This window comes from Camelus bactrianus, chromosome 18 (genome assembly GCF_048773025.1).
Source record: "Camelus bactrianus isolate YW-2024 breed Bactrian camel chromosome 18, ASM4877302v1, whole genome shotgun sequence".
Taxonomy (NCBI): Eukaryota; Metazoa; Chordata; class Mammalia; order Artiodactyla; family Camelidae; genus Camelus; species Camelus bactrianus.
In genome coordinates this window covers 4,748,891-4,776,634 of record NC_133556.1, presented here as the reverse complement: position 1 = coordinate 4,776,634, position 27,744 = coordinate 4,748,891, and the positions used below count along the sequence as shown (strand labels likewise).

At 51.4% G+C, this 27,744-nt stretch overlaps 1 long non-coding RNA gene across 4 annotated transcripts; it reads right to left on the bottom strand.

The window, feature by feature from the left end:
• Window positions 1-13,039: 13,039 nt before the first annotated feature.
• On the bottom strand, window positions 13,040-26,970 carry LOC123611778 (uncharacterized). 4 transcript variants are annotated; one of them, XR_012500244.1, is made up of 4 exons: window positions 26,822-26,970; window positions 22,193-22,476; window positions 21,688-21,879; window positions 13,040-18,847 (listed from the first exon to the last, which is right to left on the bottom strand). It is a non-coding gene; the product is annotated as an uncharacterized LOC123611778 (long non-coding RNA). The 4 variants fall into 4 exon arrangements; XR_012500242.1 differs by lacking the exon at window positions 13,040-18,847 and adding an exon at window positions 18,881-19,877; XR_012500243.1 differs by lacking the exon at window positions 13,040-18,847 and adding an exon at window positions 18,881-19,877 and having other exon boundaries at window positions 22,193-22,314.
• Between the last annotated feature and the right edge of the window lie 774 nt (window positions 26,971-27,744).

The window sequence follows — 27,744 nt, the reverse complement described above, 5'->3', positions numbered from 1 at the left end:
CAGATCTTTTGGCACCATGATCCTGGACTTCTCAGCTTCCAGAACTGTAAGAAAGACATAAGCCACCCAGGCTACGGTATCTTGTTGTAACAGCCCGAATGGACGAAGACAGAATTTGTCCAACTGTCTCAGCACACCTGTGTGGAATTAAGTATTGGCTTCCAGGAAAATGAATGTGGAGCAGCCATCTTCATTGTCTGGGTCCCCACTAAGCCCCACGAGAAGGATGACGTCTCGACCAGGGAATCTGCAGCACCTAGAACGGTGCTTGTCACAGACAGAGGTTTGATAAATAACTGAATGAGTGAATTCTTGCTCTTCTCCTCCCCCTTCTCTGCCTCTCAGCCTGACAGTCTGAGAATGTTCAAGGGCGTCTCCTATGTCATTGTCCCTGCCATGACTCTGCCAAACAGACACTTCTCACGGGAGGACAGAACAGAACGTTCTCTTCCCAACACCTTTTGCATTGGTGTTCCCATTTGCCTCCCTCAGACTCTACAATGGCTGATTTAAGGCCGTGAGTCATGCTGGCCCTGAGCGTGAGTGCACGGGGGCCGCTGTGCGGACGTCACAAGAATCACCCCCACTGACAAGGTGGTGCTCCCTTGATTTGCTTGGAGGCCGACAAAGAGAGTCTTCTGGCTGTTAGATGGTGGGAATTCCAGCTCCAGCCGCCACCCTCCCCAGCCCCTGCCTTCCTTCCCGGGGCACATCCAGGGCCCCTGCTCCCAGCCCCAGCCCACCGCCCTGTGCAGGCGCGCCACTCAAGGAGGCCGTGGCGTCCTGCTCGTCTGTGCAGACAGCGCTGTTTCCAGGAGCAGGCACTGTGCCTGTTGCCCGAGCACCGTTCAGAAGTGAGCACTTGAATCTCCACTGACTGTTCTGTTCAGCTCTTACTCATTTTTTTTTTTTTTGCTCCACATTCACTAAGCTATCAGAGTGTGCCCTCCTCATCTCCAGGTCCCCGACGGGGAGGGGCAAGGGGCGCGCCATCCTGCCACAGTGTGTTTCCTTTCCTGCTCCTGTTTCTGAGGTTAATTGGTGTCCGCCAAGGTCTGCTGGAGCATTTTTAACAGCATTTTACCGGTCAGGGCACATTTTTTGATAATAGGGAAATAGAAAGAAATGAGAAACAACTTTCATCTCCTTGGGGGCCCTAGGGAACTCAGCCGCCCCTTCAGCAAAACAGCCCAGGGGACCACACTGTGATCATGCGTTGCTGAGAGGCCTGGTTCCTGCCACTGAGTTGTTTACGGTCGGCTACGAGAGGGGACAGGGACACAAACAATTAACTGCCCCCAGGTAGGAGCACTTGGTGATGCCCCAGAGAAAGCAGGGGATTCCTTGGCCTTTCAGTCTCACTTTTTCAGGAAGGCAGGGGAATCCTAATTCAAGTCAAGAATGGCTGTCAGAGCTCCCTTGGGCCTCGAGAGACTGGGACAGGAGAACACGGTGCTGGGGAATCAGAAGAAATCTCTGCCTCTCTTAGACTCTCCCCACTCCTTTGTTTTTTCCAAAAGTGCCCTTAGCACAGCACGCTGGGCAGCAGCCAAGAACACCAATATAGCAAGTAGGAGAGCACTTTCAGAGTTCACCTGTTATCTTCTTTGATCCTCACTGCCATTTTTCATGTCATCACTGTGCCCATTTTATAGATGAGAAAACTGAGGCCCACTGAGGGTAAAGAATCTGTTCATGGCAAACGAGCCCATGAGCTGTGGGGTCAAGACCTAGTTTTGTCTTGGTTTGGCCTGTCTCATGTGGGTCATTTCCATTGTCCCTCATGCAGGATGATGCTGTGACCATCCATCCACAGCCATACAGAGGAGGCTCCTCCTGGCTGTGAGCTGAGGGGCACTATCGTCTGGGAGGAGCAAGCCATGACAAGGGACACTTGAGAATCAAGGCCTCAGCTTTGCAGAGCAGGGAGGGCTCCCTGGGCCTTCCTTGAAGCCAAATTCCCTGTGTTCGGGCTGGTTGCCAAGGGCACAGCTGATTATTCCACCCTGGCAGCTCATTAACTCCCATTAACTTGGCTCCCTGGGAAGTGTACCCCCATCATCTGCCAGAGTAGTCCCCTCCACCTCACCTGAAGTTTTCCCTTATTCCCAAATTAACCCACATCCCACCACTGCTGCAGTAACTGGGGGCAAACTCTTCAAAACCTTACACTGTGTGAAGATGGAATGCTTTTTAAAATTTCTTCTCCAACCAATGGTGCCCATAATGGAATCAGAAAAATGAGCTCCTCTCACTAGCCTTTCAGAAACGTCTCCCAGGCTCTCAGCTTCTTTGTCAGGGATGCTGTCTTGTTGCTGTTAAGTGTGTCTTGTCTAAGACAGAGCCGGGTTTGGGGGTAGGGAGAAGGAGCTGGACAGAAATAAAGAGATCTGGGCTCCTTTTATACTGTGCAGACAGATGCCTGAGAACTTCCCCGTGCCGGTGAAAGGAAAGTCCATCTGGTCACGAGGCTAGTCTATTAATTTAGTTAAGCCTACAAAGCAAGTTCCTTATCCAACTGTTTTCTTCTTTTATGATAATTGCGGCAGCGTCTGGCCCTGGCAGAAAGAAACTACTGCTCAGCATCAGAAATAGTTGTGGTGCCAACGTCCTAAAGACACAGGGATGGCAACATCCACAGAGGAAAAGTGGCAAATGTCAATTAGCACAGACTCTTGAATATAAGCTAGAAATGTCTCCAAGCAAAGGCCAGTGGCCGTGGATCACAGGTTCCTCCAACACACACACATTTTTCTTTTGTTTTGCCTTCTCTTAAAGTAGCCAACCTGAATATATATATATACATATATATATATATATATATATGTATATATATTTCAATGGGACCAAAGACACCCCCCCATCAATTAGTGTTTCGTCTGAAACTCAGGACCTAAGAACTGTGACATTCTCGAAGCCAGGGTGATCTCCAAACATCACAAAGTTAGTTAACGATATTTATATGTGATTGGTTCGCAGCCTCAGCTCCTTATTCCTGAACTGAACTCTTTCTTCTCCCTCCCCTGAACACAATAGGCATGCCCCAGTGAATTCTGGGAATTTGCTGGTCTTCCCGATTGTGATGAAAGGAGTGTAGTTTGGACAGCACCCCCTTCAAGGACCTCTGAGGTCCTGGCCACGGCCACCAGAGTGGCATCCTTGCTTGTTGTCCCCAGCGCCTGGTGCTTCTCTGCCCCAAGCCTCTTGTAGAGATACTTACTTGCCTTGGGAGCAGGTGGGTCTCGCTCTGTTGGTTGTCATGGGAACCAAGATTAATTGGGCATCCTGGATTTCAATTCTGATGTTGGCGGCGTGTCTCAGCAAGGGTCCGTGGCAATAGCTCTCCCAGGTGGCACGACTTTCTCAAATGAAGAATGCCCGTAGTCTGCCCTGCTCCACCCAGCACTTCCTTCCCCGGTGCATCTTCAGACTTTCGCTAGTGTGGTACAAGCCCATCACGAGTGTGGAGTAGCTCACTCTTCCACCTAAGGCAAGAGCTAATAAACCAAGTGAAAGGGAAGCATTAATATCTGAGGCAGAAAGTCTCCTTGGGGCTAAATTCTCCCCCAGACACTATGCCAGTGAAACTAAAACACAGAAAAGTGAAGCCGCTCACAGGGAACCAGAAAGTTCTCACGCCTCACCTGGTGCTGGCAGAAGGACAGGCAGATGTTGACACGCTGTGCCTGACCATACCTACGCACTTGCAACGTTGAACAAACAGGACAGGTCAGGGGAAATGCTGCCAGTCAGTCACAGTGTGCCCAGGGAACATGAGGAATCGGGGCACGATCTGAGGACAGAGCACAGATCCTGCTCTTCACTCACTCATTCATTCGTTCATTCGTTCATTCATCCATCTATCCGTCCATCTGTCCATCCGGGGTGCCTATCTAGCCCCCACAGCAATTAGCATAATGCCAAGTCCACAGTGGGGGGTTAATTGTGGTGGTAAACGAAGAACCTGCCAAATGTCCTGTGGACAGAATGCTTGCCAGAGCCTCACAGATCCTCAGATGCATGCCTCTTGTTTCGCTGGCATCTTTACAGGTGTAGGCCAAGCCCTCTACTTAGAGTCTTCAGATGAGAAAGCAGAGAAACGACATGGAATACAACTAATGTGAGCAAACCAGATGCAACTGAGTTTTCACTGGAAAAATTCTGCTTCTTCTCACCACTGATCCCCAATCCATCCCTTGAATTTTGGATGGTCTTTTGGGAACTGCCTTTGAGGTCTGGGTGAGGCTGGAGCTAAGGAGATCCTGACGCACTGGACACGTAGTGGTCCTGAAGTCGGCCCCGCGGGTGGTCCCGCAGACTGAGAGCCATCATTCCCATGGTGACGGCGAGGCCTCCGCTGTTTGTCTCTGCTCATCAATTCCCTGAACTCTCGAGTCATCAGAGCAGGAGATTTGGCCAGCTGTTCCCCTGGGCCCCGCGTGCGCTTCTCGCTGTCTACAGCCAGAGCACCACGTGTGGGAGACGGAAAACTGAGCATCCAGACAGGGCCTGTCACTCACGAGGGCTGGGCAGCACTCCCTCCGCTTGAATCACTGATGGATCTGGGTGCAGATGCCGGTGCTGCACGGGAGAATGATCCCCTATTGTGTGTTAATTACATTATGTAAACCCGCCTGACCCTGTGTCCAGTGGTCCTGCCCTCAGAGCGAAAAGGAGGGGAGGGGCGGTCACGAGACCACATTGTGTTCTCCACGTGCCTAATGTGAAGCAGCACAGCCACTGCTATCACAGAGAGAACTGCCTGGAGAAATGAATCCCCCACAACAATTCCCCCCCTCGGAGAACAGCAGAAGCATCACCCTGGGTTTCCATGGAGGCAGCCTGCCAGGGCCATTCCTGTCCGGGGGGCTGGGGAGGTGGTGTGGTTTAGAAGCAGTGTCCACGAGGCCGCGGCCGTCCGAAACGTGTAGACCTGTCATGACAACGGCGGCTGCTGCTGCCTTGCTCACGTGGCGTATGCCGGGCATGAGCTGAACCATCATCTCAGTTAATTCTCGAGACAACACTGTGGGGTAGAGACTTATCCCCACGTCGCACCGGGAAACAAGGCTCAGTTCGGTAACTTGAGGGACTTCAGCCCCGGTTGTGTCTGTAACTGCCTGTCACGGGAACAGAGGCTGGAAGGGAATGTGCAAAATAAAAATGGTAGTGCGCCAACTCCCACATCTCCATCCCTGCCCTGCAACTGTGCTGTGCCCCCCGGACGCTCCCGAATGTCCCAAGTGCACCTCAACTCTGAACTATCCTCTCCCCAACCCAAGCCCATGTCCTGCCCCTGTGACCTCTAACTGAATTTTCTAAGCCAGATACAAATACATTGAAGGTAACTTTGCCCCTTGCCACCCACCACATCCAGTAGGAAACTGCCTCTGCCTTGACCTGGCATTCCTCATGCCACCTGTACCGCCCTCCTCTTTGACTTGCTCTGTCTCACCGCCACAGCCTGCCAGACAGATGCATTTGGTCCTGTAAGCCTATGTGCCTACAGGCTGGGCGTGGTTCTCCATTCCCTGCTCCATTAAGAATATCTCTAGAGGCCTTTATCACCCAGCCTCAGTTTACCCTATAGTCTCATTCGCTCCCACCACCCCTCCCTGTGCGCACACACCACCTGTCCCCACCCCCTCCCACAGTAGCTCTGGTCCTCAACAATGGAGCCCTTTCCTAGCCCCGCGTCCACGCCCTCCCGGCACAGACGTTGCTTCTCAAGCTTCTCTCTACCCAGAAGCACCTGGACTCCCCACCCTGAACAGCTCCCCTCCCCTCCTCGACCCTGCACTTAGCAGGTAGGGGCCGCGGCCCATCTCTGCTCCCCCAGCGCCCCACTCAGAGAATGACTCTAGGATAAGTAAATGAACGCAGCAATCAAGAGGTGCCCACGGGCGCTCCCCGAGCCAGGACCTGGGTGAACCAGAACCAGTTCCAGGCAGTAAAGGAGAAGATGCACAGAGCAGCCTGGGGCTCCGAACTAACTAGCAGCCTTCTCTCTGTCTGCATCTGGTGAAAGCGGGATTGATGTGCCCCGTGGGGCGGAGGAGGCTGGACGCCAAGCTGAGAGCCTTGTCAAACCCCCTGGGCACCTGAGTCTCCCCATGGGGGTGAGGCGGCCCACAGCCATGCCTGCCCACAGCCTGGTGCTGCCGGCTCCAAGAGCACTCAGGCAGGGGCAGCCACCTTCCTCTCCTCCCACCTGCCGAAGAGCCCCTGACCCTGAATTAATCAGGCAATTTCGGCCCTGATGGGCTCTGTTTCTGATGGCACAGCTCTGCCAGGATTGAGAAAAATGTCCTCCAGAAACCATCGAGACGCCGAGTCCTTTGGGAGCCTCTTCATATGGTTGTTTCCCTCCTTGAGAGACCAGAAATGCACCCATGCATCCAATCAGGGGCTCTTCTGCTTCAGTGAATACGCAGAGCTGTTTGCTCAGTCCTGTGAACACAGAAATAAGCCACAAGCATCCCTGGGGGCTCTGTTGGCTGTCTACCAGCACCCGCCTTCCAAGCACGTAACAGGACCAGACCCCCATGGAACCCTGAGCTGTCCGCCTGTGTGTGGGGTGAGCTCTGGCCATCTAGACAGTCAGGGTGGTTCCATCCCCCATGCCGCAGTGACTGTTTCAGGTGACCCAGGGCTCAGCTGGTCAGACCAAAGCATTCCTGACATTGCCTTGGGAATGGACATGTGTTCCAATTTGGAGCAATGACACAGAAGGAAAATTTACCAGGAACTGGGGGGAAAAGTTTCCTTGCTTTTCTGAAAGAGCCTCAAGAGGGGACATGGTAGCAGTTGTGAGGGTTGGAACCCTGGAGGCCTTTTTGCCATCATGAGGGAGGCTGCTTATGGACGATTCTACTATCTAGAAGGCAGAGGCTGAATGAAAACAGGGCACTTGATAACAGCATTGAGCTGCTGAATCAAACCAAGCCTGAAATCCACCTTAGTGCTGAATCTTCCCAAAGCACATGAGCCAGTCAATCGCCTTTGGTGGTGGAGCTAGTGTGAGACGAATTTTCTTTTTCTGACAGTCCTAACAGATTCAGTCCAATGGAAAAGGCTGAAAAACAGCTTCCTGCTGAGATCAGAGCTCTACACTAAGAGACAAAAATCTATGCCATCTTGAGCCTCAGTCCACCTATCAATAAAAGGGGTAGCGCATCAACCTTGCAGTGGAGTGGGAGAGTAGCTGTGGTCATTGAAAAGTTCCTAGCACACAGTAGATGCTCAAGAAATAATATTTTCTTCCTTTGCCTTAGGCCACTTCAAGAGTCAATTATTCCAAGATTTCATTATAAAATAGCGATTGTGATATTTGCCTTCCTTTCCTGACATGGTTGCGTTTTGGGTCGAATGAAAGAGATGTGAAAACCCTGAGAAATACAAAAGCCTCCTCCTGGTTAAGGCATGAACGTTGTGGACTCAAAGGCACTCAGTGGCTGCGATCCACTGAGGTTTTTGCCACCCCTGCCGCCTCCTCTGTGAAGCCGGTCCAGACGTCGCCTCCTCTGAGCTCCCACAGCCCCTGTCGTTCTCCTGTGCCCCTCCTCACAGGTGCAGTGACTGCACATTACGCACCTGTGTCCTGACGAGACACTGTGGACAAGGACCGTGCTTGTCTCCTTTGCCTGCGCAGGTATCTGTCTAGTATGCAGGGCAGAGGCTGGCCTCGGTGAACAGCTCTCAGAGAGAGAGAGACTCCCAGGGTCACCACGTGTGGTGCCTTAGGCAAATTAGAAAAAGCACCCTCTTGGCAGCTGAAGATCAGTGGGCAGCGGTCTGGCCAGCAGACAGTTCTCCCAGCTGCTCTGTCAAGGTCATGGTGAGATTCTAATTGCCATACGAGCGGCTAGTTTCCGGCTGTCCTTCTCTGTGTTTCTTTTCCATCCTCCCCCACCACATCTCAGTCGCCGCCGCATGCCTCTCCTGGGTCTCCCCCTACCTCTCCACACCCCCCACCCCAAACGCGCTAGGGATGGGGAGCCGGCTCTGGGAGTGTGAACACCGCCAGGCCTCCCCACCCGATTCTTGCTTCCATTTCCCTCCACACGTCTGCTTCTTCCCCTCCCACTGCTGTTCCTTTTGAAAGGAAGGTGCTCAGCCATGGTAGCTCTGAACTCACACTCTCACAGCTTAGCAGCTCAAGAGGAAGGAATACTCCTCCTCTGGCTCCATATTTAAAATCCCAGGGATGCACTCTGATTGGCCTAGCTTGAGTCATGTGCCCTCACCCTTGGGCCAACCCCTGAGCTAAGTTGCTGTGATTGGCAGCTCCAGTAGAATCGCCCCATGGGAGTGATCCAGTCACGCAGGGCTGGTCCCATGTAGCCTGACAGGCACCAGTCTCTTCTCGTGTCCCTGCCCCTCCCCTCAAACTGCAGCCCTCAGTTGATGAGAGGAATCAATGAGTGACACCGTCTGTCCTTCCTGACGCCCCCTTTTCGCAGGACCATCTCCCAGCCCAGCACTCACTTGGTCCTATTCTTATACCCAACTTCTTTCTCCGGGCCCCCTGAGGCTTAGAAAGGCAGCAGACCCCTCCCTGCCTGCAAAAAACGAGCCACTTACCTCCAGAGACACAGGTGGCACACAGAGAGATGCAAAAAGCAAATTGAAGAAGGAAAAGACAAACTGAGACACAGAGAGGTCTGAAGGCCCAGCAGGGGCTCAGTAAATGACGCTGTCTCCCTCTTTCTGCTGTCTGGCCTGTGACAGCAGAGCCACTGTGAACTGTTGCTAAGTTGCTATCCCAAACATCTCCCCCAGTGCCCTTCTTCATCCTTAGTCCAAATCCTGTTCTGATGTAGCTTTTCTAGGGATATCAAGGCACTGCATCAATTGTCAGTCTTTAATAACTTAGTAGGAACTATTCTCTCCGATTACACAGTGCGAAAGCCTGAGTTCTCCTCCTGACAGATTCAAGACTCAGGATGCCGCTCAGTGTAAAGAAAAAGGTTTTCCTGGAATAAGAGGTCTTGGTTCCCCAGTGGGGATTCTGAGCAGCCGGAAAGCACTGGGAAAACCTGGGCACCGGAGAAGAAGAATGCTGGGGAGAGAGCATGGGGCACTTCTGTCTGAAATATTCATGACGTTCTGAAGAAAAGGTGAATTTGTTTCTTAAAAAAAAAAAAGTAAGAAGTGGCCTGTGCCCTCAAGTCCGGGTCAGAGATTGAGTTTGTACATTTCAAGTTTATAGGCTGTAGGAACTAAAGCAGCCCTATGTAATCTCCAATTAATCTTCTGTCAAACCCCAGACTTCCAATGATGGGATCTGGGGCAGAGTAAACGGGGTTCCCTCCTGATAGCAAAAGTCAGTGCGGGGGCGCCACTCCTCTGAAACCTGCAGCCACAGGGAGTCGGGCTTCCATGGGCTTTGGATGAAGGAAAGACTCACGGTCAATTTCCGCTAAGATGTGGAGGGAGGACTCAAGTAAGGCTACAGTGGCAACCAGCAGAGTTTGATTTCAGGAGGACCTGATCCCACTCCCATTTCCACTCTTCCCCAGTCCCTTCTGATCTACTGCGTTGATATTAGCAACCAGCATTTATCATTGCTATTCTTGTTAATATAACTAAAAGTCATGGATTTTGTACAAAATAAGTGCAGATGGCTGCAGTAAAGGGTTAATCAATGCTTTCAGTGAGCAAGGCCCAGGGAAACCCAGTCACGTGTCAGCAGGCCACTGGTGACCAGTTACTGGACACAGATCCCTAGAGGGAGTGAAACTGCTCTCTACTTTCACCCTCCCAAGGTTGTGAATAAGGAAACAGACTCCTTTGGTAAAAGTCTTTTGGGATTTGACCCCCATCTTCTGGAGGTAATTACAACAGGGCTTTTCAATGGCATAAAATTTATTTGCCCTCCTACCCCAGCGTTCCCTCTAAAAAGGGCAAACCCAAGGAGAGAATGACAAGTGGGTTTCCAAACACTTCCCGTGATCACCTATCAAACTTACAAGTCAGGTCCTTCCTCTCATTAATCGCCTGCCTGCCCCACCCGCCCTCCCAGCACCCATGGCATCTTTGCTGGGTGCAGGGCGTCCCTCCCAGCGTCTGCCTGCCTGGCCTCCAGGCACCAACTCTGATGAGCAATTACCAGATTCCTGGCCATTTGCAGTTGCTGCTAATATCAAGTCTCCTCGGCAACCACAGTTCCAGGAAGCCACAGCGAGCTCTGTCCCGCGCCACCTGGAATTTCCTTTGGCTCCGGCGCCCGGCCCATCTAGAAGGGGCAGAGTGGTGTGCCTGGGTGCTTAAGCCATTTGTGGTAAAAGGATCCGGATGTGCAAATGGCTGAGTTCCCTGTTATTGGATTGTTTCTTCCACTAGATGAAAAACAGATTTTTCTTCCAACTGGCTGCTGCTCCATTCAAGTTATTACCAGAACTTACAGTGGCCCATTCTAGACCCGGGAAGCCTTTCAAAGAGAAGGCCTTGCCTGGTGTGAGGCCCGGCTTGGTGGACACGTGGTAGCTGGCGTTTTTGTTCAATAGTCACCAAGCCCCTCTCCGTGCATGGCACCACAGGGGCTGAACAAAAGAGGACACTCACGAAGAAGGAAGACTGCAAGGCATGAAGAGGGTCTGGGCACCCCTGGTGGAGGAGACCTTGGAGATCCAGGGCGAGCGAGGGAGACATGCGAGGGAAGAGGGAGCCATTGCCTACAAGCAGGGCAGGGGCTCTAGTGGGCCAGGCTAAATCTGGGGGCTGGAAGCGAACGTCCTCTCGTCACTGTTACTGGAGCAGTGACACAGGTGATGCACTAAGTGGGCAGGTGAAAAGGGATGAGACCAGAGACAGGGAGGCCAGTTAGGAGGTTTCCTTGTCAAACTTTCATTAAGCTCCTACTGTGTGCTGGCAGCATGCTCAGTCTGGAGGTGCAACAGAGAAAAGACAGACCAGCTTCCTGCCTACCCAGGGCTTCCATTCCCAGATGATATGATACTTGGGTAAACAGACGTTGTGATGCATCATAAAGAAAATAAACAGAGAGAAGAGGCAGGAGGCAGGAACAGGCTACGTGGGAGGCTGGCTTTGCTCCAGCCAACAGTGAACACAGTGAGATTAAGACCTTCAAAAGGATTTAGATCCATTACTTAAACCATGCTTTTCCCTTTCAGAGGACATGCGAGCCCTGGAGGATTGAACACTCCAGAAATACACACTGGGCTCTTCAGGTCCATTTGCACAACTTCACTTCCCGCCTCTCCCTCCCACTGCCCACCACTCTGGGCCTGTGTGATGAAAGGAGCTGAGAATTGCACTGTGTCTCCCTGTGAAGTAAGACCACCACAGTGAGGCCTGAGCCTTTCCCTGGGCTTTTTTCTTTTTCTTTTTCTTTGAAGCTCGTGCTCCTAATAGGAAACCTGGCCTGTGTGGATGCCCTACGTGGGCAGAGGTGTTTGAAAAGCTGTGTAGATGGAGCCTGACTGAGCCATGCCTGGATGTCATTTTTTTTAGCCACACACAGAAAAGCAGGGCTTCGTTGGTGCTGCTGGTGATTAAGCCTGAAATCTGTTAGATCCAAGATCTCAACAGGTGCCACGGCAAGTCACCCAGTTAAATAGCAACTCTAAAGACACCGCTGCCAGAACTCCACCCAGCAGTGGGGCTGTGTGAAGACTTCAGTCCTGTGACCTCAGCCTACGCCCACACTGTCATCCCCAGTCCTGACAAGACCCCAGGAGACACACTCCCTCAGGGCTTCTCTGCCCTTTGGGAAAGGTGATTGCATTCACTTGTGCCTTTGCTTTCTCGGCTGTTTGGTGTTTGGGGGCCCTTCTAGTTGAGGACATAAGAAGAAGGAGTAATTGGTCTTTTCAGCCTGCTTGTCCCCATCATGGAGGTTAGTTGTGTAAAAGAAAACTCTCTGGCCACACCAGCCTCCGGGGCAGAGAGGAGGATGGGGAGTCCTGATTCCTTTCAGGACTGTGTGTGGGAATATTCTCCCTGGTGGGTGGGAAGGGGAAACCAGCTGGGTGTACTGCAATTCGGTTCTGGCTGACCTAGACTTTGGTGCCACCTGGGATTTGCACAGATGCCATAAGCTAGGAGCTTCCCCAAAGCCACCCTAATTTCAGATACCAGCCACACCTCCAGGGGTCCCCAGTCACCTGCTTTTCTGACCAACTGGCTACAAATTCGGCGGTTTTCACACTTCCCCTCTGTAGTACGACTCACAGTACTCAGTGAGTCACTGAGTTACCTGTTCTCATGAGAGGCCTTGTCCACCCAGCTGTACTGCTCATCGCCCAAGGCCACGAGCAGCTTCTGAGAATTATCGTGATCACTCCACCAAAACCCAGGTAAAGAGGTGCTGTGATTGTCTCCCTCGTATAAGGAGAAATTAGACTGTATAAACAAGAAAATGCATGTAAAGCATTTGGCACTGGGCCTCACACATTGTAAGCACTAGGGAAAAAAATAGTTTAGGAAACTGAAACCCAGAGAGGTTGAATAATTTCCCCAAGGTCACACAGCTATGAAGAGGCAGAACTAGGGTTTGAATATAAGTAGGTGTGACTGCAAAGGCCATACTTTAAGATTAATTGGCACCTACTATGTGCCATACAGGTTCCTGCCCTTGGGAATCTTAAACTAAGTGCTGGAGGCAGAAACTCACAAATAGGCGTGATTCAGAGCAGACTACAGTAGGAGATATGCAGAGCTGGGTGAAGACAGGGAGTGGAGTGACAGGGGTACCCCAGGGATGGCATATGAAATGATCCTTGAAGAACAGATACCATTTTGACAGAGATGGTGGGAAAGGGCATCAGAGCAGATGGAACAGCACATGCAAAGGCAATGAGGCAGGATGATGCACCGTATGAACCAGGGTGGGAAGTTGTCCATTGCAGCAGATGTAAAGGCCTGGCAGGTGGTGCTATAGGGATAAGGCCACAGGGCAGGCACCTCCAGATCATGGCCATTGGGTTGAGGCATCTGCACTTCATCTTGGAGGCCCCAGAGGAGCAGCCCCCTCTTCAAATGTGGCAGATGTTTGATCCAGATGCCAATGTGCTCAGATCTGTTTATCAAGAAAACCCGGACCCAAAGCACAGTGCTCACCCACAGCCATGTCCAACCAGGGTGGGTGGGCGACAGGCCTTGCCTGGGGGGATCCAATGCCTACCAGCTCTGACACCAACTGGCCCGTGGCCCTGGGCTCCTTTTTGCTTTAGAAAGAGAAGCCATCCAGTTACAAATGCACTGTTGCTTGGGTTCCCCAAATAAAACCACATGCACAGAAAGACTGGGTTTTTTGTTTGTTTTTTTTTTAAGGCAGGCAGGTAGGCAGACAGCGTGACTGCCAAGGGCATGAAGCCAACATTGAACAGCGTTGCTTGACAACACATCAGAAAGGAAGAGAAAATCTTAATGCCAAAGGACGAGGCACCAACATGATCAATCTGTGCTCCTCACTGGGAAGCTGAAATTGTCTAGTCTGTGATTGTATTTACCGTTGCCCAGGTCCTGCAGCCACAGGCTAGTCGTGCTCCTCTGTAAGTCCAGCAAATGTCTCCATCTCTCTTGAGAAGGACTCACGTGTGCCTTGAAATTCTGAAGAATCTGCATTCTGCACAAAGACCCAAGTAGCTGCCAGAGTTGATACAGAGTTTTCCCCACATTTTATAGATCAAGAAAAGAGGTGGTCCCCCAGCTTGCCTTTAATTCAGCTACCTTGGGTCTTGAGCTATTAGCACTTTATTGAATTCTTTCACAGCCCTCCCCTGGGACCTTCCCACGCTAGGGGAGGGGGGGGTGCTACATTTCAGAATTTATGCTCTTTCCTTTCTCAGATTGAAGACTTCATGTCTTTCCTTACTGCATCTCAGTTAGGCCAAAGGAGAGCAAATTACCTTGGCAAAATACGTCCTTACCAACTGGTAACACGGCAGGAAAGAAACTAAATCCGCACTTGAAATAAATCTGAGCGGAACAGTTTGAAGAGCATCCAGAAATATTGTGCTGCTGGCTGACCTATTACTTAGACAGAGATGGGTCTGGGTGTATGCACCTTCCTCCTTCACAGCAAGGGACCTCAGGGTGAGGGCTCACCCCCACAAAGGCGCTGGGAGAGCTGGATGTGGAAGAGTCAGGGCTTGTCTTTGGGAACAAGGTAGGGGGTGGGGAATGCTTCAATTCTGCAACTGGTTATTTTGAAAAATAAGGCTGAACTAATTCAAACCTCTGATTATTAATTCTAAACTTTTCTTCCCAAAAAACAAGCCAAGGAAGAGGCACCTGGCCCGAATTCAGCTGGTTTTTCTTTCAAAGTTGCCCTGGTTGGTAGACGTGACCTCAGACTCCGAAATCAATCCCTCTTATGGGAAGGCAGAAGGGAGAGCCGGGAAGAGGGGCCGGGGGGCCCCAGGGCAGCAGGCGTCCAGCCGCCCCCTCCGTGTGACCTGGCATCCTCACGTTTCCAAGGCGCCTCCTCCTCAGTTGACCCCCAGAGACTTCCATCAGGAAGGCAGTCAGGTCACTACGAGCCTCTGTGGACAGATGAAGAGACTGAGGTTAAGCGCTTTTGAATTCTGTTCCTCCTTCATAATAGTATACACAGTGCACATGGCTTTAAAGTCCTTCAGGTATTTCGAGAATGCCCCTTTTCAGTACTTCCTGTAAGTCCGTTTGTCCTGACTCGGCTTTTTTCCAGTCCACTCCCGTAAGAAATGGTGGAATAATGGAGGGAACTTGTTGGAACCTCGAGGATACGGAGTCTGTCCGGCCATCACTCAGATGTCATCTGGACACATCGCCATGACTTTGACATTTGGAACAAAGACGTGCCCAGCGGGAAGAGGCAATTCCAGACTCTTCACAACTCACAAACACCTCCTTCCAAAAGCACATCTTAAACTTTTTGGAAAACGCCTAAATAAAAAGAAACATCATCCTTGCCTGGAACTGAATTTGTTTTGAAGGGGTTGTGGGGTAGGTGTAACAGCTCTATCACGAATCATACTAATTCTGCTCCAAAATCACACTTGACCCCTCAAAGCGGTCGATCCAATTGCATCCCTCCAGACCATGATTCAGCCCTTCTCACTGCTAAAAATGTCATTTTTCTCTCCGACAGCTTAAAACAAATGGATGTATTTATATCCTACCAATCTGTAAGTTCTCGGGGTGTGAATTGGTTGTTTACTTTAAAGAGCAGATAAAAGTTAAGAATCAAAATCATGGTGGTTCTGTGCTGAGGGTTGAAAGCCAGGAACAGACAAAGCTTCTGGGTTCACATTTGATAACCACTCCCCCAGAGTTTGCACGGGGTCAAGGCTCCCCTGGCGGGGGATGACTCTGAGAGGGGTAAAGGCCCACCCACTATGGCTGATAATTTCAAACTCGTCTATGCACTTATCAGACAAATGTGGGTAACAGTGGCTGCCTTCATGGAGGGCCCGCTGAGTGTGCCGGCCCTGTGCTAAGCCCTTCTCCTGGAAGGAGGCATTTAATCCTCACAGCAGCCTTTGAGGTGGCTGCTGGCATCATCCCCAGAGTACCAAGGAGGAGACTGGAACTCAGAGAGACTGAGCCGGGAAGCGAGGGGCACAGCCCCCCTGACCTGGCTCTTAGCCCCAGGCTCCCAGGTTACCCAGCCACCCCAAGACCAGATGCTGTAACCTTTGTAAGAAGCTCACACGAACTGACTGTGTTCCTACGAAAAGATCCCCGTGCGGCAGGGCTGGGCCCCATCTGGTGCTTCAAGGCAGAGATGCTCCCAGCGATGAGCATAAACAGACAAGGCCCAACTCGCCCGACTTCTTCCCCGAAGGACGACACTCCCAACGGCCTGACAAGGAACCAATGTTTCACCTACTTCTCTGCGAGCTGAGTCATACCCGGTGTCTAATTAACATAAAATCGTTGAATGGCTACTTTCATTTTCGCTCATGTGTTTAGAGTCCCCCGTGGATTGGCTAAGAGTTGCCTTTCATTTTACTCCCTCAGAGGCTTTGGCCATCTTCCTCATTTAGTGAAAAATAGACCCATAACATGAAAACTGTATTTTTTTTTAAATAAAAATGGATTTCTGACATGGGGCTTACTTGTGTTTACAATTTATGTTTGCAACAATACAGTTATTTATATGTCAGAAACCAGAGCTTCTGCCCCCGAGGCTACCTAGGAATGTCACAGTCTGCTTACCAAATGCCATACTGGGTCCCCTCGGGTGGCATTGCTCATCCAAGGATGACCGGGGCAAGTGCTGTGGAAGAAACTTCTCTCTAAGAGACTCCGTCTAGCACCTAAGGCCAGGGCAGGACTCCTGGCTCAACCACAGCCGGACCCCAGGGCCTCGGTTGTGTCCCATGTCACTAGAGCTCAGGGTCCCCAGGCAGTGCTGGAGTGTCGTGACTGTGGATCAGGAAGTCGGCTGTGATGGGAGGGGCGAAACCATCCTGGTCCTCTTCCCTTCCATGCATGCCCAGGGGAAAGCTGGAATTGTGGGAGATACCAGATTTCTGCCCAGAAGGGCCAGGTGGTGATGGAATAGTCCCCAGATTCATGTCCACTTAGAACCTCAGAATGTGACCTTCTTTGGAAACAGGATCTTTGCAGATGTCCTTCAGATGAGGTCCTACTGAATCCGAGTGGGCTCTAATCCACTGGTGTCTTTCAGAGAAGAGAAGACATGGAAGGAGACACACTGAAGAAGGCCGTGGAAAGACAGAAACAGAGCTTGGAGTGACGTGTCCACAGGCCAGGAGACACTAAGGAATGCCAGGAGCCACCAGAAGCTAGAGGTGAGGAAGGATCTCCCCTAGAGAGTGTGGTGGGAGTGGGGTCCTGGGGGGGGTCCTGATTTTGGACTTCTGGTCTTCAGAACTGTGAGAGAGTACGCTTCTGTTGTTGTGAGCCACCCAGTTTGTGGTACTTTGTTACGGCAGCCCCAGGAGACTGATACAGGTAACGCCGGCAGCCGCAGAACCCGGACAGGCTCATGCGAGCCCCCTGCCCTCACCGCCTCAGAGGTTGCAGGAGGACGGCGGGGCTGGCCAGGCTTGCCCCAGGTGTGGCCAGCGTGGGAACCAACCGGCACAGGGCCCAGGCCAGAGCAGCAGGGAGACTCCAACAGCCTGATAACAGTTTTCAAACCCCCACCGGGGCCATAGCTCTCCCATCGATGGAGGGAGAATGTGCATTGGGTGAAGAAGGATCATTGAAGTGTGATTCAGCAAAGGCACAGGTAAAATCTAAACAAAGATGTGTTGAATGCAGGAGGATGGGGCAGACGGGCTCCTAGCATCTACTTGTTTACCAAACACCTGTTACCCCACAGGCAGGTGCTGGGCTCAGCACTGGGAATGTAAACCTGCCTGGGGATACAACCACCTGAAGGCACCAGGCCTAGGACAGGGCCTTTGCGCGGCAGGTGCTCAGTCAACTAGAGCCGGTTGGATTTGTAAATGAATGAATGAGTGGATGAGTCTAATAGCAGAAACAGAATCTAAATATCTAAATACAGTCAGGGTGGGGAGGAGATTTGATCTGTGAGCAATCCGCTAAAGCTGCCTGGAGGTGGTGGCACTTGGTTCAAGTTTGAAAGATTGAGTAGCTTTAAGGACTGGAGGAGGCCACAAATCAATATATATATATTGATACTTCTGAGGGGCCTGTACAAAGCCAAATGGAATCAGATCTAGAGCAGTAAGGCGTTTTTATATATGACAGAAGAGTCACACCAGGATCCCCAGAGGGAGTTAGGGCAGGAGGCAGAATTTGGCACCAGCCATTGAGGGGAAGGTCCAGCTTGGACTCCTTTGCTGACACTGCAGTTACAGTGAGGGCTTAAGATGCCTCTACCCTGGGGGTGTGGGGCAGGGCCCACAGCGAGGCCAGAGCCTCCGGGATCCTTCCCTGGAGAAGGGGTCCATCACAGGCTGAGGGCCAGGCCCTGGGTCAGCATGGGAGGGAACTTGGGCTCTGCCTTGTGCCCCACCTCACACCCCGAGCTTTGCCCTCAAGATTGTTCATCTGCATAGCAGCCCAGAGAGGCAAGCTTCTTCTATTCCTGTTTTTCAGAAGAGAAAATGGAGGCTTAGAGACATGTCACTTTGCCAAGTCCATCCAGCTAGGAATGAAGGAGCTCGGGCTTCTATCTTGAACCTTGACACCAAAATTTATGAACTTTCCACAGTAGGACAGCTGGCAGGGGGCTGGTTGCCCATCGAGACGGGAGGGACATGGCCAGGGCCTGACACAGAGGGGCCCCAGCCATTGAGACGAGCCAGTGTGGTGGGGTCAGACCCTGCCCTTAACAAGCAGGTAGGGACAGATTCTGCCCTATCAGTCTCCTCCCAGACTGGAGTCAGACATGGAGCCCAGAAGGGAGCCCTGGAGGGGAGGTGGGCTGGGGGCTGAGCTCAGTGCCTGTGTCCTGGGGCAGCCTCAGCCCCTGCAGGGTCTCCTCTCAGAGCCAGGCCTGTGAATGGGCGGTGTTGTCCCCTTGGGGTCACACTAGCCCACTGGGATTAACCCACCTTCATCAGGGTTGTAGTCATATGAATAAATAAACCAAATCGGGCCTTTGGAGGTAAAATATGATGGTGTCACGTTTCAGCCTGCAGCCAGAGTAGAAATCGAGGCTCCCTCCAACACACACAGGCCCAGGGGCCTGGCCCTCTGGGGAAGGCTGGGCCATCGCCTGGTCAAGACTCAGCTCGTGGGCACACCTGCAGAATCCCTCCAGGTGATCCGTGTGTCCCTCCTGTCACTCAGGCGCTTCCCAGGCAAGGGTTTCAGAGGGGGTCTGCTTTTGCTCAGAGCGCCAGTATCAGGGGAAAATTTAATCCATCAGAAGAGAGTTTGCAAAGACATCCACCATCTGTCGGCAAAAAAAATTCATCAATAGTCCATCTAAGAGAGAAATGGAAAATTTTATTCGCACCTACCTGAGTGAGGATTATAAGCCAGGAAACAGTCTTTCAGAAAACTCTGAGGACTGTTCTGACTGTTAGAGGTCAAAGCACAGTTATGTAAGTTTTTGAGGTAAAGGGTGACACATCAAAGGACTCATTATTGACAGTTTACACATCCCAGATCTGCATGTACAAAGTGAGTAGTGGGTCATGGTTCATCACGGCGCCTTACAAGATTAAGAAGAAAGATTATCTCCTAAGGAGTTATAACCCCTGATGAAATTAAGAAGCAACGTTCTCTCTTAAGGAGGTCTGGTGAGTGCAGACACGCAATACACACTAAAGGGGAGGGAGGAGGCCCAAAAGGGCAAAGAAAAAATCTGTATTTAAATTTTTCTCTTCTTGCCATAAATTAGGAATTTTATTTCATCACATCTGTTGGCGTCTTGCAAAAGGATTTTTTTAAGGTAAATAATGACTCTCATACAAACATAAAATGAACATGTGCCAAAGATCTCATTCCACTCACTAATTAATGAGGGAACCAGTAAGATGTTACCTGTGGCTTAAAGGAGAATTGAAAGAATCACAATGAAGAATGCTGAAATGAATATGCAAATAGATGCAAAACCAGCTTGTCCACAGAGCGGTCATAAATTGCTTTCCAGGAGCCATAGTTCATTTGCATTTCGATGGACAGGAATTATTTGCATCATTATCAGTGTTCTACAACTTGTCAAGTTGTAAAAAGCTCAACGACAGTGAAAGGCAGAGATAACTGAAAGGTGCCCAGGGCAGGTCTCACAATCCTTTCTTGCCTGACAAGCTGCGCCCATAAACTCTGCCTTTTCTGCAGGTGGACCACCCGGGCCATCAGACCCTCCCTTCCACCAACCATGGTCCTCACTCCAGCAACAGCCTCTCTCTCCTGCATCGTCATCACTTTTGTGACAGCTACTGGATCATTCCCAGCAGCATAAACGTTCTGTCTCCTGTCTAAAAAAAAAAAAGAAGAAAAAATGTACTTAAAGAAAAGAGAAAGAGAAACTCCTCCCAGTTTCTACTTCTTCTGAAAGCTACCTCTCCTGTCTTTGCTATTCTTTGTCATAGAGTTATCCACATTCTCCCATCCCATTCCCCTCTCCCCATGCTCTATTAAGCCCTTCCAACTGGGGTTGGCCTGCTACTCCTCTGAAGGAAGGTGCTTGAATTAGTCTGCTCTGGTTGCCATAACAAAGTACGGCAGATCAGGTGACTTAAACAACAGAAGTTTATTTCGCACAGCTCTGGAGGCTGGTAGCCAAAGATCAAGATGTCAACAGGGTCATTCTCTGGCCTCAGGACCTTTGCACTCTCTCTCTGCCCAGATGTTCTTCCCCCAGATCTCCTCTTGGCTACTTCTCTAGTGTCCTTCAAGTCTTTACTCAGATGTCACCTTCTCACTGGGGCCTTCCCTAACAGGCCTTGCCTTATATGATGTTGCAGCCCCTCCCCAGCAGCGCCCCCTGCCCTGCCTGGCTGTACTCTCAACCCTTGCCCTGCACAACTTTTCCTTTTCCCGTAGTGCAGGACACCTCTAGCCTGCTACAGAAGCCCCCTATGTATTCTGCTTTTTGTTCACAGTCTCTCCCACTGCAGTGTAAGCCCATGAGTGAGAGATGTCTGATGTCTTGTTCACAGAGTCTCCCGAGTCCCTAGAATCAGACCAGGCACCCAGCTCCCTCCCTGTTTCACACGGTGACGCAAGGAAAGACCCTGCTTTCCTATCAGGGTTTGCCCTGGGGGCCACTGAAACCAGAGACCAAGCCAAAGCCTTGGTACCATCAGAAACTCAGGACAGAGGCCGCGGGCAGGTGGAGGAAGGGCTTGTGGGTGATTGGCAGGTGAGGGAGAGGGAGCTCGGGCCCCAGCCCCACACACTCAGCTGGCCTGACATTTCCTAATGGAGTGAAGAAAAGGAGTGAAGAGTGTAGCAGCCACATTACAACAGACCCGCCGTTCACACGCTGCTTAAACTGTCAAGCTCAGGTGGCCGTACGGAGCCGTGCGCTGTGCTTGCTTCAGCACTGGGTGGCCTTGGCGGGAGCAGAGGGAACTGGTGCAGTCGGCACTAAGTGCATTGCACCTGCACCACAGCCCTGCGCCATGGCCCCGTCTCCCGGGAGGGGCCACTGAGGCTGGCAGGCCAAGCGACACATCCAAAAACAAGCCAGTAGGACGAACAGCAAGAATTCCAGCCCAGGACTCCTACCCAATGCCTGCCATCTTCCCGCAAGAGGCAGGCGGGCCCCAGAGGGCAGCGCTCGGTCCAGTGCATCAGGTCTGCCTGGTGTCACTTCCTTGGCCTTGTCCCCCCGAGCTGAGTGGTGAGCCCCAACAATCAGATCGGACTGGAGGGCCGACATTGTCAGGCGCTCATATCTTACCAGGAAAAACAGCCCACGGTTGCTGTGGAGGAATTTAATCTCCGAGCAGCCTGCCCTTGCCCAAGTCAACGCCTGGGCAGCTTGTAACCCAGTGAGGCTCCGACCCAATTAACCCCGCAGGTCAGCAGCACCTGGCACAAGGCTTGGGAATGGCTGGCAGCAGCGACCACAGTCCAGGAAAAGGAAGAGATGAGAAAGAAAGAAAAGCATCCTAACCAAGCCAGTGACTGTGGAAGGGTGTCGCCCGAGAGGGCGGATTCATCTTGGTATGCTTGTCACTCATGGGGCAGAAGAAAGGGCTTCCAGGGCCAAGCCAGGGAGCGCTGATTAAGCATCTGGGTAAAACCAGACGAAGCCAGGTGCTACCTGGGCGGAAGTACCTGCCGCGTCAGAGACGCAAAATGGTCCTCAGAGGCGGACGGATGATGGCCTTGCACACCCTTACTCCAGCCTCTCTGTTCTGGTCCACGACGCACACAGGCCCTGCTGTGCACCCGCCAGCTCCGTGAAAGACCAAGGGATTTGGAGGAAGAATCCCTTGAGCTGTTTCTAGTTGCTGTGGGGCCAGAGAGCTGTGGGAAGCAGAAGGGAGGGGTTAGTCTCTCCTTGACCTCTCCCAGTTACACAGGGCTCTCTGTTCCCACCCCCACCTTGGGCCCAGCTCACACCTGGTGCATGATGCTGCCCCCTGCTGGCCACAAGAGATGAGGCAGCCATGATCTAGCCACATCCTTGGCCTGTGGGCATCACATTCCCCCAGTGGGCAGGGCCTATGGCCAGCACACCACCCCTCTAGAGGCCCATGAGCCATAGAGTGACACATGGTGACCTAGTGGGAGCTGAAAGGCATGGGGACTCCCACCCACAGCACCTACGGGGACTTACAGCAGCCAGAACCCAGGACCTGTGGGTTTTGTAGGGGCATTCTTGTGGGAGGATGGTTATTTGCATTCAAGGAAGCTGGACACCCTTCTCTAGTCCAAAACCCTCCATCTGCATCTGGAAAGCTGAAGGTCACACAGCAGCAGGTCAGTGGTACTGCTGAGGCCAGAACCTGGGTCTCTTGGTTCCTAGCTTCTGGTCCATTCAACTTTCCCCAAGGGGAGGACACATCCAGGTGCATTCAGGCCTCATTCATGCACATACATTCCTGGGTACTGCCCAGCTCTCTGAAGGAAAGAGGCAGGAAAGAAGAAGGCTTAATCCCATAGTCACCTGGGGGCCAGGCACTGTCCTATGATTTGCATGCACCATCTGTCTGATCTGCACAAAAGGTGACTGTTACTCAGGAGGCAAAGAACTCATTCATCTTATACAGCTGGCAGGTGCCAGAGCTACATTTCAAGTCCAGATGCCATGGTCTCCTCAATCACACCTCCTCTCGCCTGCCAGCTTTTCCACCCAGTTCCTCCTCTTCTAAACATGGGTGAAGATCCAGAGCTCCAGCCATCCTCCATCCAGCCTCCTCCCATCCTCCATCCAGGCCCCACCCATCCCCATCCAAGCTCTTCCCATCCCTATCCAGGTACCATCCACCCTACCCATCCATCCTTGTTCAGAGCCCCACACATCTCAATCCCAGGCGATCTTGATTGCTCCCCAGCTGCGGATTTTCCGGACACCATTTTCAGCCTGGATCCAGCTTGGTTTTGTTACCTCCGATTGGGGCCCTAACTACACTTTGGCCTTGTTTAGTTCTATTAAAGTCTTAAGTAAAGCTCTTTGAAAAAAGACAAAAGTAAACTGGAGCCAGTGGCGCTTTGTTCTGAAGAGTTTTGTTTGTGCATCATCCAAGAATCCAGCTCACGGAGAAGAGGGACCCACTCCTCTGAGAACAGTCGCCGACCTCCCTCCCACAGCCTACGTGGGGCCGTCTCCGGCTTTTCACAGGTTATCAATCACAGTGGCAGCTCTGTCCCAGGAACATTTTGGGGTAATAGATTTAGTCCATAAAGATTGATGGGTGGAAAATGTGTGTATGACTAGGACAGCCGTGAATCGGTGTGGGTGCGTGGGTGGCTGTGGGGGAAGAGGGTGCAGCGGCAGGTGGCTTGGGAGTTACTCATGACAGTGGAGCCAGATCTGGCTAGAAACCCAACTCCAATACCTGGGGTCAGTCCAGAAACTGGCCGAGTCCACCACCCCTCCTCTACAGCCACTGGTCTGCTTTTGAAAATGGGATAGCACAACCTCGTGGGATTTGCATAAGGCTCATAGATGGAATGTGTTCACAGAGACTTTTGGATGCAGTCAAAACTCTCAGCTTCACAAGAACGGGTTGCCCTGAATGACCGACCAGGCTGGCAGAAATGTGTCCACTCATGGGTACAGAGACCTTCTTTGTGGGAGAAGGAGACGCGTAGGTTGGCTTGACCCAACAGCCAGTTCATCTCCACCATTTTAAAGATGTCTTGATACTCCCCAAACTGCCCCAGGTTGAGCAATTGTTTTAAAGCCGTGAGGAAGTTTGGAATGGGTGGAATTGTCTGGAACATCTATAAAGGGAACCCAGAGAGGCCCAGGCAGGCCATCATCGGAAGATCGTGCCCAGCTTCCCTTTGTAGACTGCCTGGACTGCCAACCTCAGGCCTCTGTTTTGTGTCTCGAGACCTGTTAAAAAGCTGATGTGGTTTCCCAGTTGAAGAGACAGACTGAGTAAAGGATAGAAATAAAGAAGGAATGTACCCACGAGGGAGGGTTATTGGTGATTGAGAAACTTCAGCAGGTTCCTGGAAGACAAGAAAGTGGATGGGGCCACGTGGAGCCATGAAATGAGGCGGGGGAGCCATGACACAGAATTCGGAGGAGTCGGGGAGCCCCAGGCCTGGGGGGAAGAGCAAGAGGGGGCCTGAGAGTGGGATGCTCCCAGCTCCCTCCCTCTGCCCCCACCCCCTGCTTGTGCTCACAGCTCAGGCAGCCTGTCTGTCTTTCAAGCCCCACAGGCCACTGGGCTGTCAGAACAGAGGAAATCTGTGCCCCAGAAATGCCTTCTTCCGACAGGGACTCAGGACATCTGGGGCATGCCCCCTCCCCGGCCCCTGTGTTGAAAGACCCTGTTCAGGGAACTAACACAAAAACAAAGAACATGACTGCAATTCATTGGAAGAAGAGGAGAAGAGGGTGTGTAAATCAGTTAAGTCCTCATGGACCACATCAGGGTCAGTGGCCACTCCCTAAACTTGACAAGTGAAGAAACAGAGGAAGAGGTCTATTGTCTGGCCTTCCAGCCATGGCAACAAGACTAACCACAGGCAGGAACTGTTTGGAGTTGTCCCAGAGCAAGTAGGATTGGGGTGGGGGATGGAGAATCAGGAAACTGCTGCTTTTCATTCTGAACTCTTCCATTCAGTTCGATTTATAACTGAGCACCTATATGATTATAAAATCATTTTTGTTCATTAAAAAAATAATAAAACCCAGAACATTTTCACAAGACTGAGGGGCATGGGTACCGATCACAATGGAGATATTCACTGGTACCCGTTAGCTTTCCCCTGACCCCACCTCATCCGAGGCAAACAAGTACATGTGCCAATCTGGATAGAAAAGAGGGAGAAAGACTGAGAAGAGGAGCTGAAAAAAACACTAGATCAGAGTATCCACCTTGTATTTACTTAAAAACAACAAAAAAAAGGTGCTGCCTGGAAGGCTTTCAGGTGTGTCCAAAGATGGCACCTCGGTGAAAGCAGACGGAATCCAGAGGTGCTTCTGAGACGTGTCCTGGAACTTTCTTTACACCTCATGGGCTGAGGAGGAATAGATTAGTACCACTAAGGGGCACCCAAAGGGAAGAAGAATTACAAATTCACAGGTTAAAACTCTGCGTTCTGCTTCTATTCTAGAGGAAAACTTTTGTTTTAGCCAAAAGTAGGAACTTTAGCTACAAATAGCCATGTGGGCAAGGACGACAATGTCCCCCAGCCGAGCAAGTCCAGGTCTGTAGGAGCAGCTGCCTTTACTGTAGGCGAAGCGTCTTACTTAGTTAGATAAGGATGAGATAAGTGAGAACAGAGGTGCAAGAGATGTCTTTGCTAATTGCCTTCCCTGCGCAGGCCTGCATCCTGTTTGGCTTTTAGCTACATTCACACCAGACATAAGACGACCTTGACTTCAGGCATGTGAGACCGGAGAGGTGCAACCATGTCTTTTCTTATCCTGCCTAGCCTGCGTTGTTGGGTAGGAGCTCCCTGGAGAGGACGCACATCCAGCTGGGCCCGCCTCTAGCACAGCGCGTCCCCGAAGGCCAAGGCTGATGTCTGTACTGCCGGGGGGCCTGGAGCAGGGCCAGCAGCTGGGAAGGTGAGCTGGACGCTTTGCAGAGGGGCGTGGGGGGAGCCAGTACCCACGCTCAGTGTCAGCGGTGGAAGCCGCACAAGCGTCTGCTGCTGGACTGCTACCTTCCGAATCTCACACGGGTTCCTCTTACGTCAAGCTTTAGCCCGAAGCCACTCAGGGGAGGAGAGTCTGGAGAACGAGGTTCCCAGCCTTAGCCGAGCACGATCCGGCACGCCGCCCATCTGTCCTGTGACAGCCAGGTCTGGCCCCCGGCGGGTTCAGCTGAGCGCCCTCCAGCACAGAGACAGCTGTCCTGGCCCAGCTGCATGTCCTGATTCTGCAGACGGATGTGGGCAGGACGAGCAGCAGAGGCCCATCCAGCTACCACCATTGGCCTCCAGGATGAAAGTGAGGTGCATGGAAGCAAGACCAGTGCGATTCTGGGACTTTAGCTCAGAGGCTCCAGGCTGGTGGGAACCCCACAGCCTGCCAGCTCCCTCCCTCATTTGACATTTGGCCCCCAGAGGTGCGTAGTGGTGTCAGGCACCACTGCCCACTGGCTGAGTTCTGCTTCCCCAGCTTGGATCCCTGGTCCTACGATGGTCTTCCCCTGCAGACCGCAGGCCACAGCACATCCTCTCGCCACAGCCAGGGATGTCCTGAGAGCGCTCCCCTCAAGCTTTGCCCCTCCTCCTGGGCCCCCTCACCTCCCCCGCTGCCATCCAGGCATAGCCCCAGAGAGGCTCTTCTGCTTTGGGATGGCACCTGGGCACATACCAGGCCTGAGAGGGGATGAGGCAGCCCACCGGACCGCACTGTTCTTGTACAGGTGGCCCTGTGCCAGCTATAAAGTGACGTGGAGACTTCAGTGAAAAACAAAGAACTATCAACTTCTCTCTGACGTGGCACCCAAGACTCCCTAGAAGTGTCGTCAATAAGACTCTTCTCCAACCACCTTCCAAATCTTCCTTCTAAAAGTGTAACACTTAGGAATATTGTTTCGTTTTTAAAGAAAATTCAAATGGGCAATCATCTCCTCACCTAGGTTAATCTTACTGACATTTTTAATAATGAAAATAAACATACGTGATAGAATATATACACACACATATGTGTAGGATTAGAAAAAGATCAAAAAGTTTAGAAGGATACTCTATTAGGCACCTACTCCAGAAATAATGCTGTGTAACAAGTGATCTCCCAATCTTAGTGGCTTACAGTGACAAAGGGTTTTCTCACCTATAGGTCTGCAGATTGGCTGGAGCAGTCCTGCTTCAGTCTGTGGGTCTCCAGAACTCTCTCTAACTAGGACCAATGATCGCTTAGAACATGTCCTTGTCACTCCAAAGGCAGAAGCACAAGATGTCAAGCCGAAACACAAAAGCACTTCTAAAGCCTATTTGTACAACATCTGCTCACCCTCTATTGGCTAAAGCAAATCACATGACCAAACCCAAACAGAGAAGCCGACTTCACCCCAAAGGGAAGGGGGAGGAGAGTGAGTATTTACTGAACAACAGTTCAGTCTCACAGGAACAGTTAAGAAATTAAGTGAAGGTGTCCCTCCCACTCCTACATAGAAATACACACGTATAGTGCAAGTATCCACATGCATGTGCATATTCTTATTTTTAAGCACAGAAAGGAGTCCTTTTGTACACATGCTGTTTGTTCCTTCTAGAGAGCTTTGCACCAGAACTCCCCTATTGATTTATTTAATAAACATTTACACAGCACTTGCTATGCGCCAGGCACCATTTTACAAATAAAATTCATATATTGGTACAAAAACATCCTGGGGCATGTGTCTGGAGAAACTCGAGAGCATGCTTTTAGGATAACTGCATAGAAGTGGGGTTGCTGGGAGTAGTTTTAATTTTCATAATTATTCCCTAACTGTCTTCTGGAAAGAGTGCCCTGATTTACGCTCCCACCCACCATGTAGAAAACTGTCTACCTCTCCATCACCACCAGCCCTAGGGCATCACTGTTTTCCATTTCTTGTTAATCCGATAACTGAACAACACATTTCACTGTTGTTTGTTTTAGATTTCCTTCATTCAGAATGAGATTGGGCATCTTTCCCACATTTATTGGCCATTTGTATTTATTTTTCAGTAAATTGTCCGTTCACATCCTTTGCCCATTTTTTTATTGGGTTA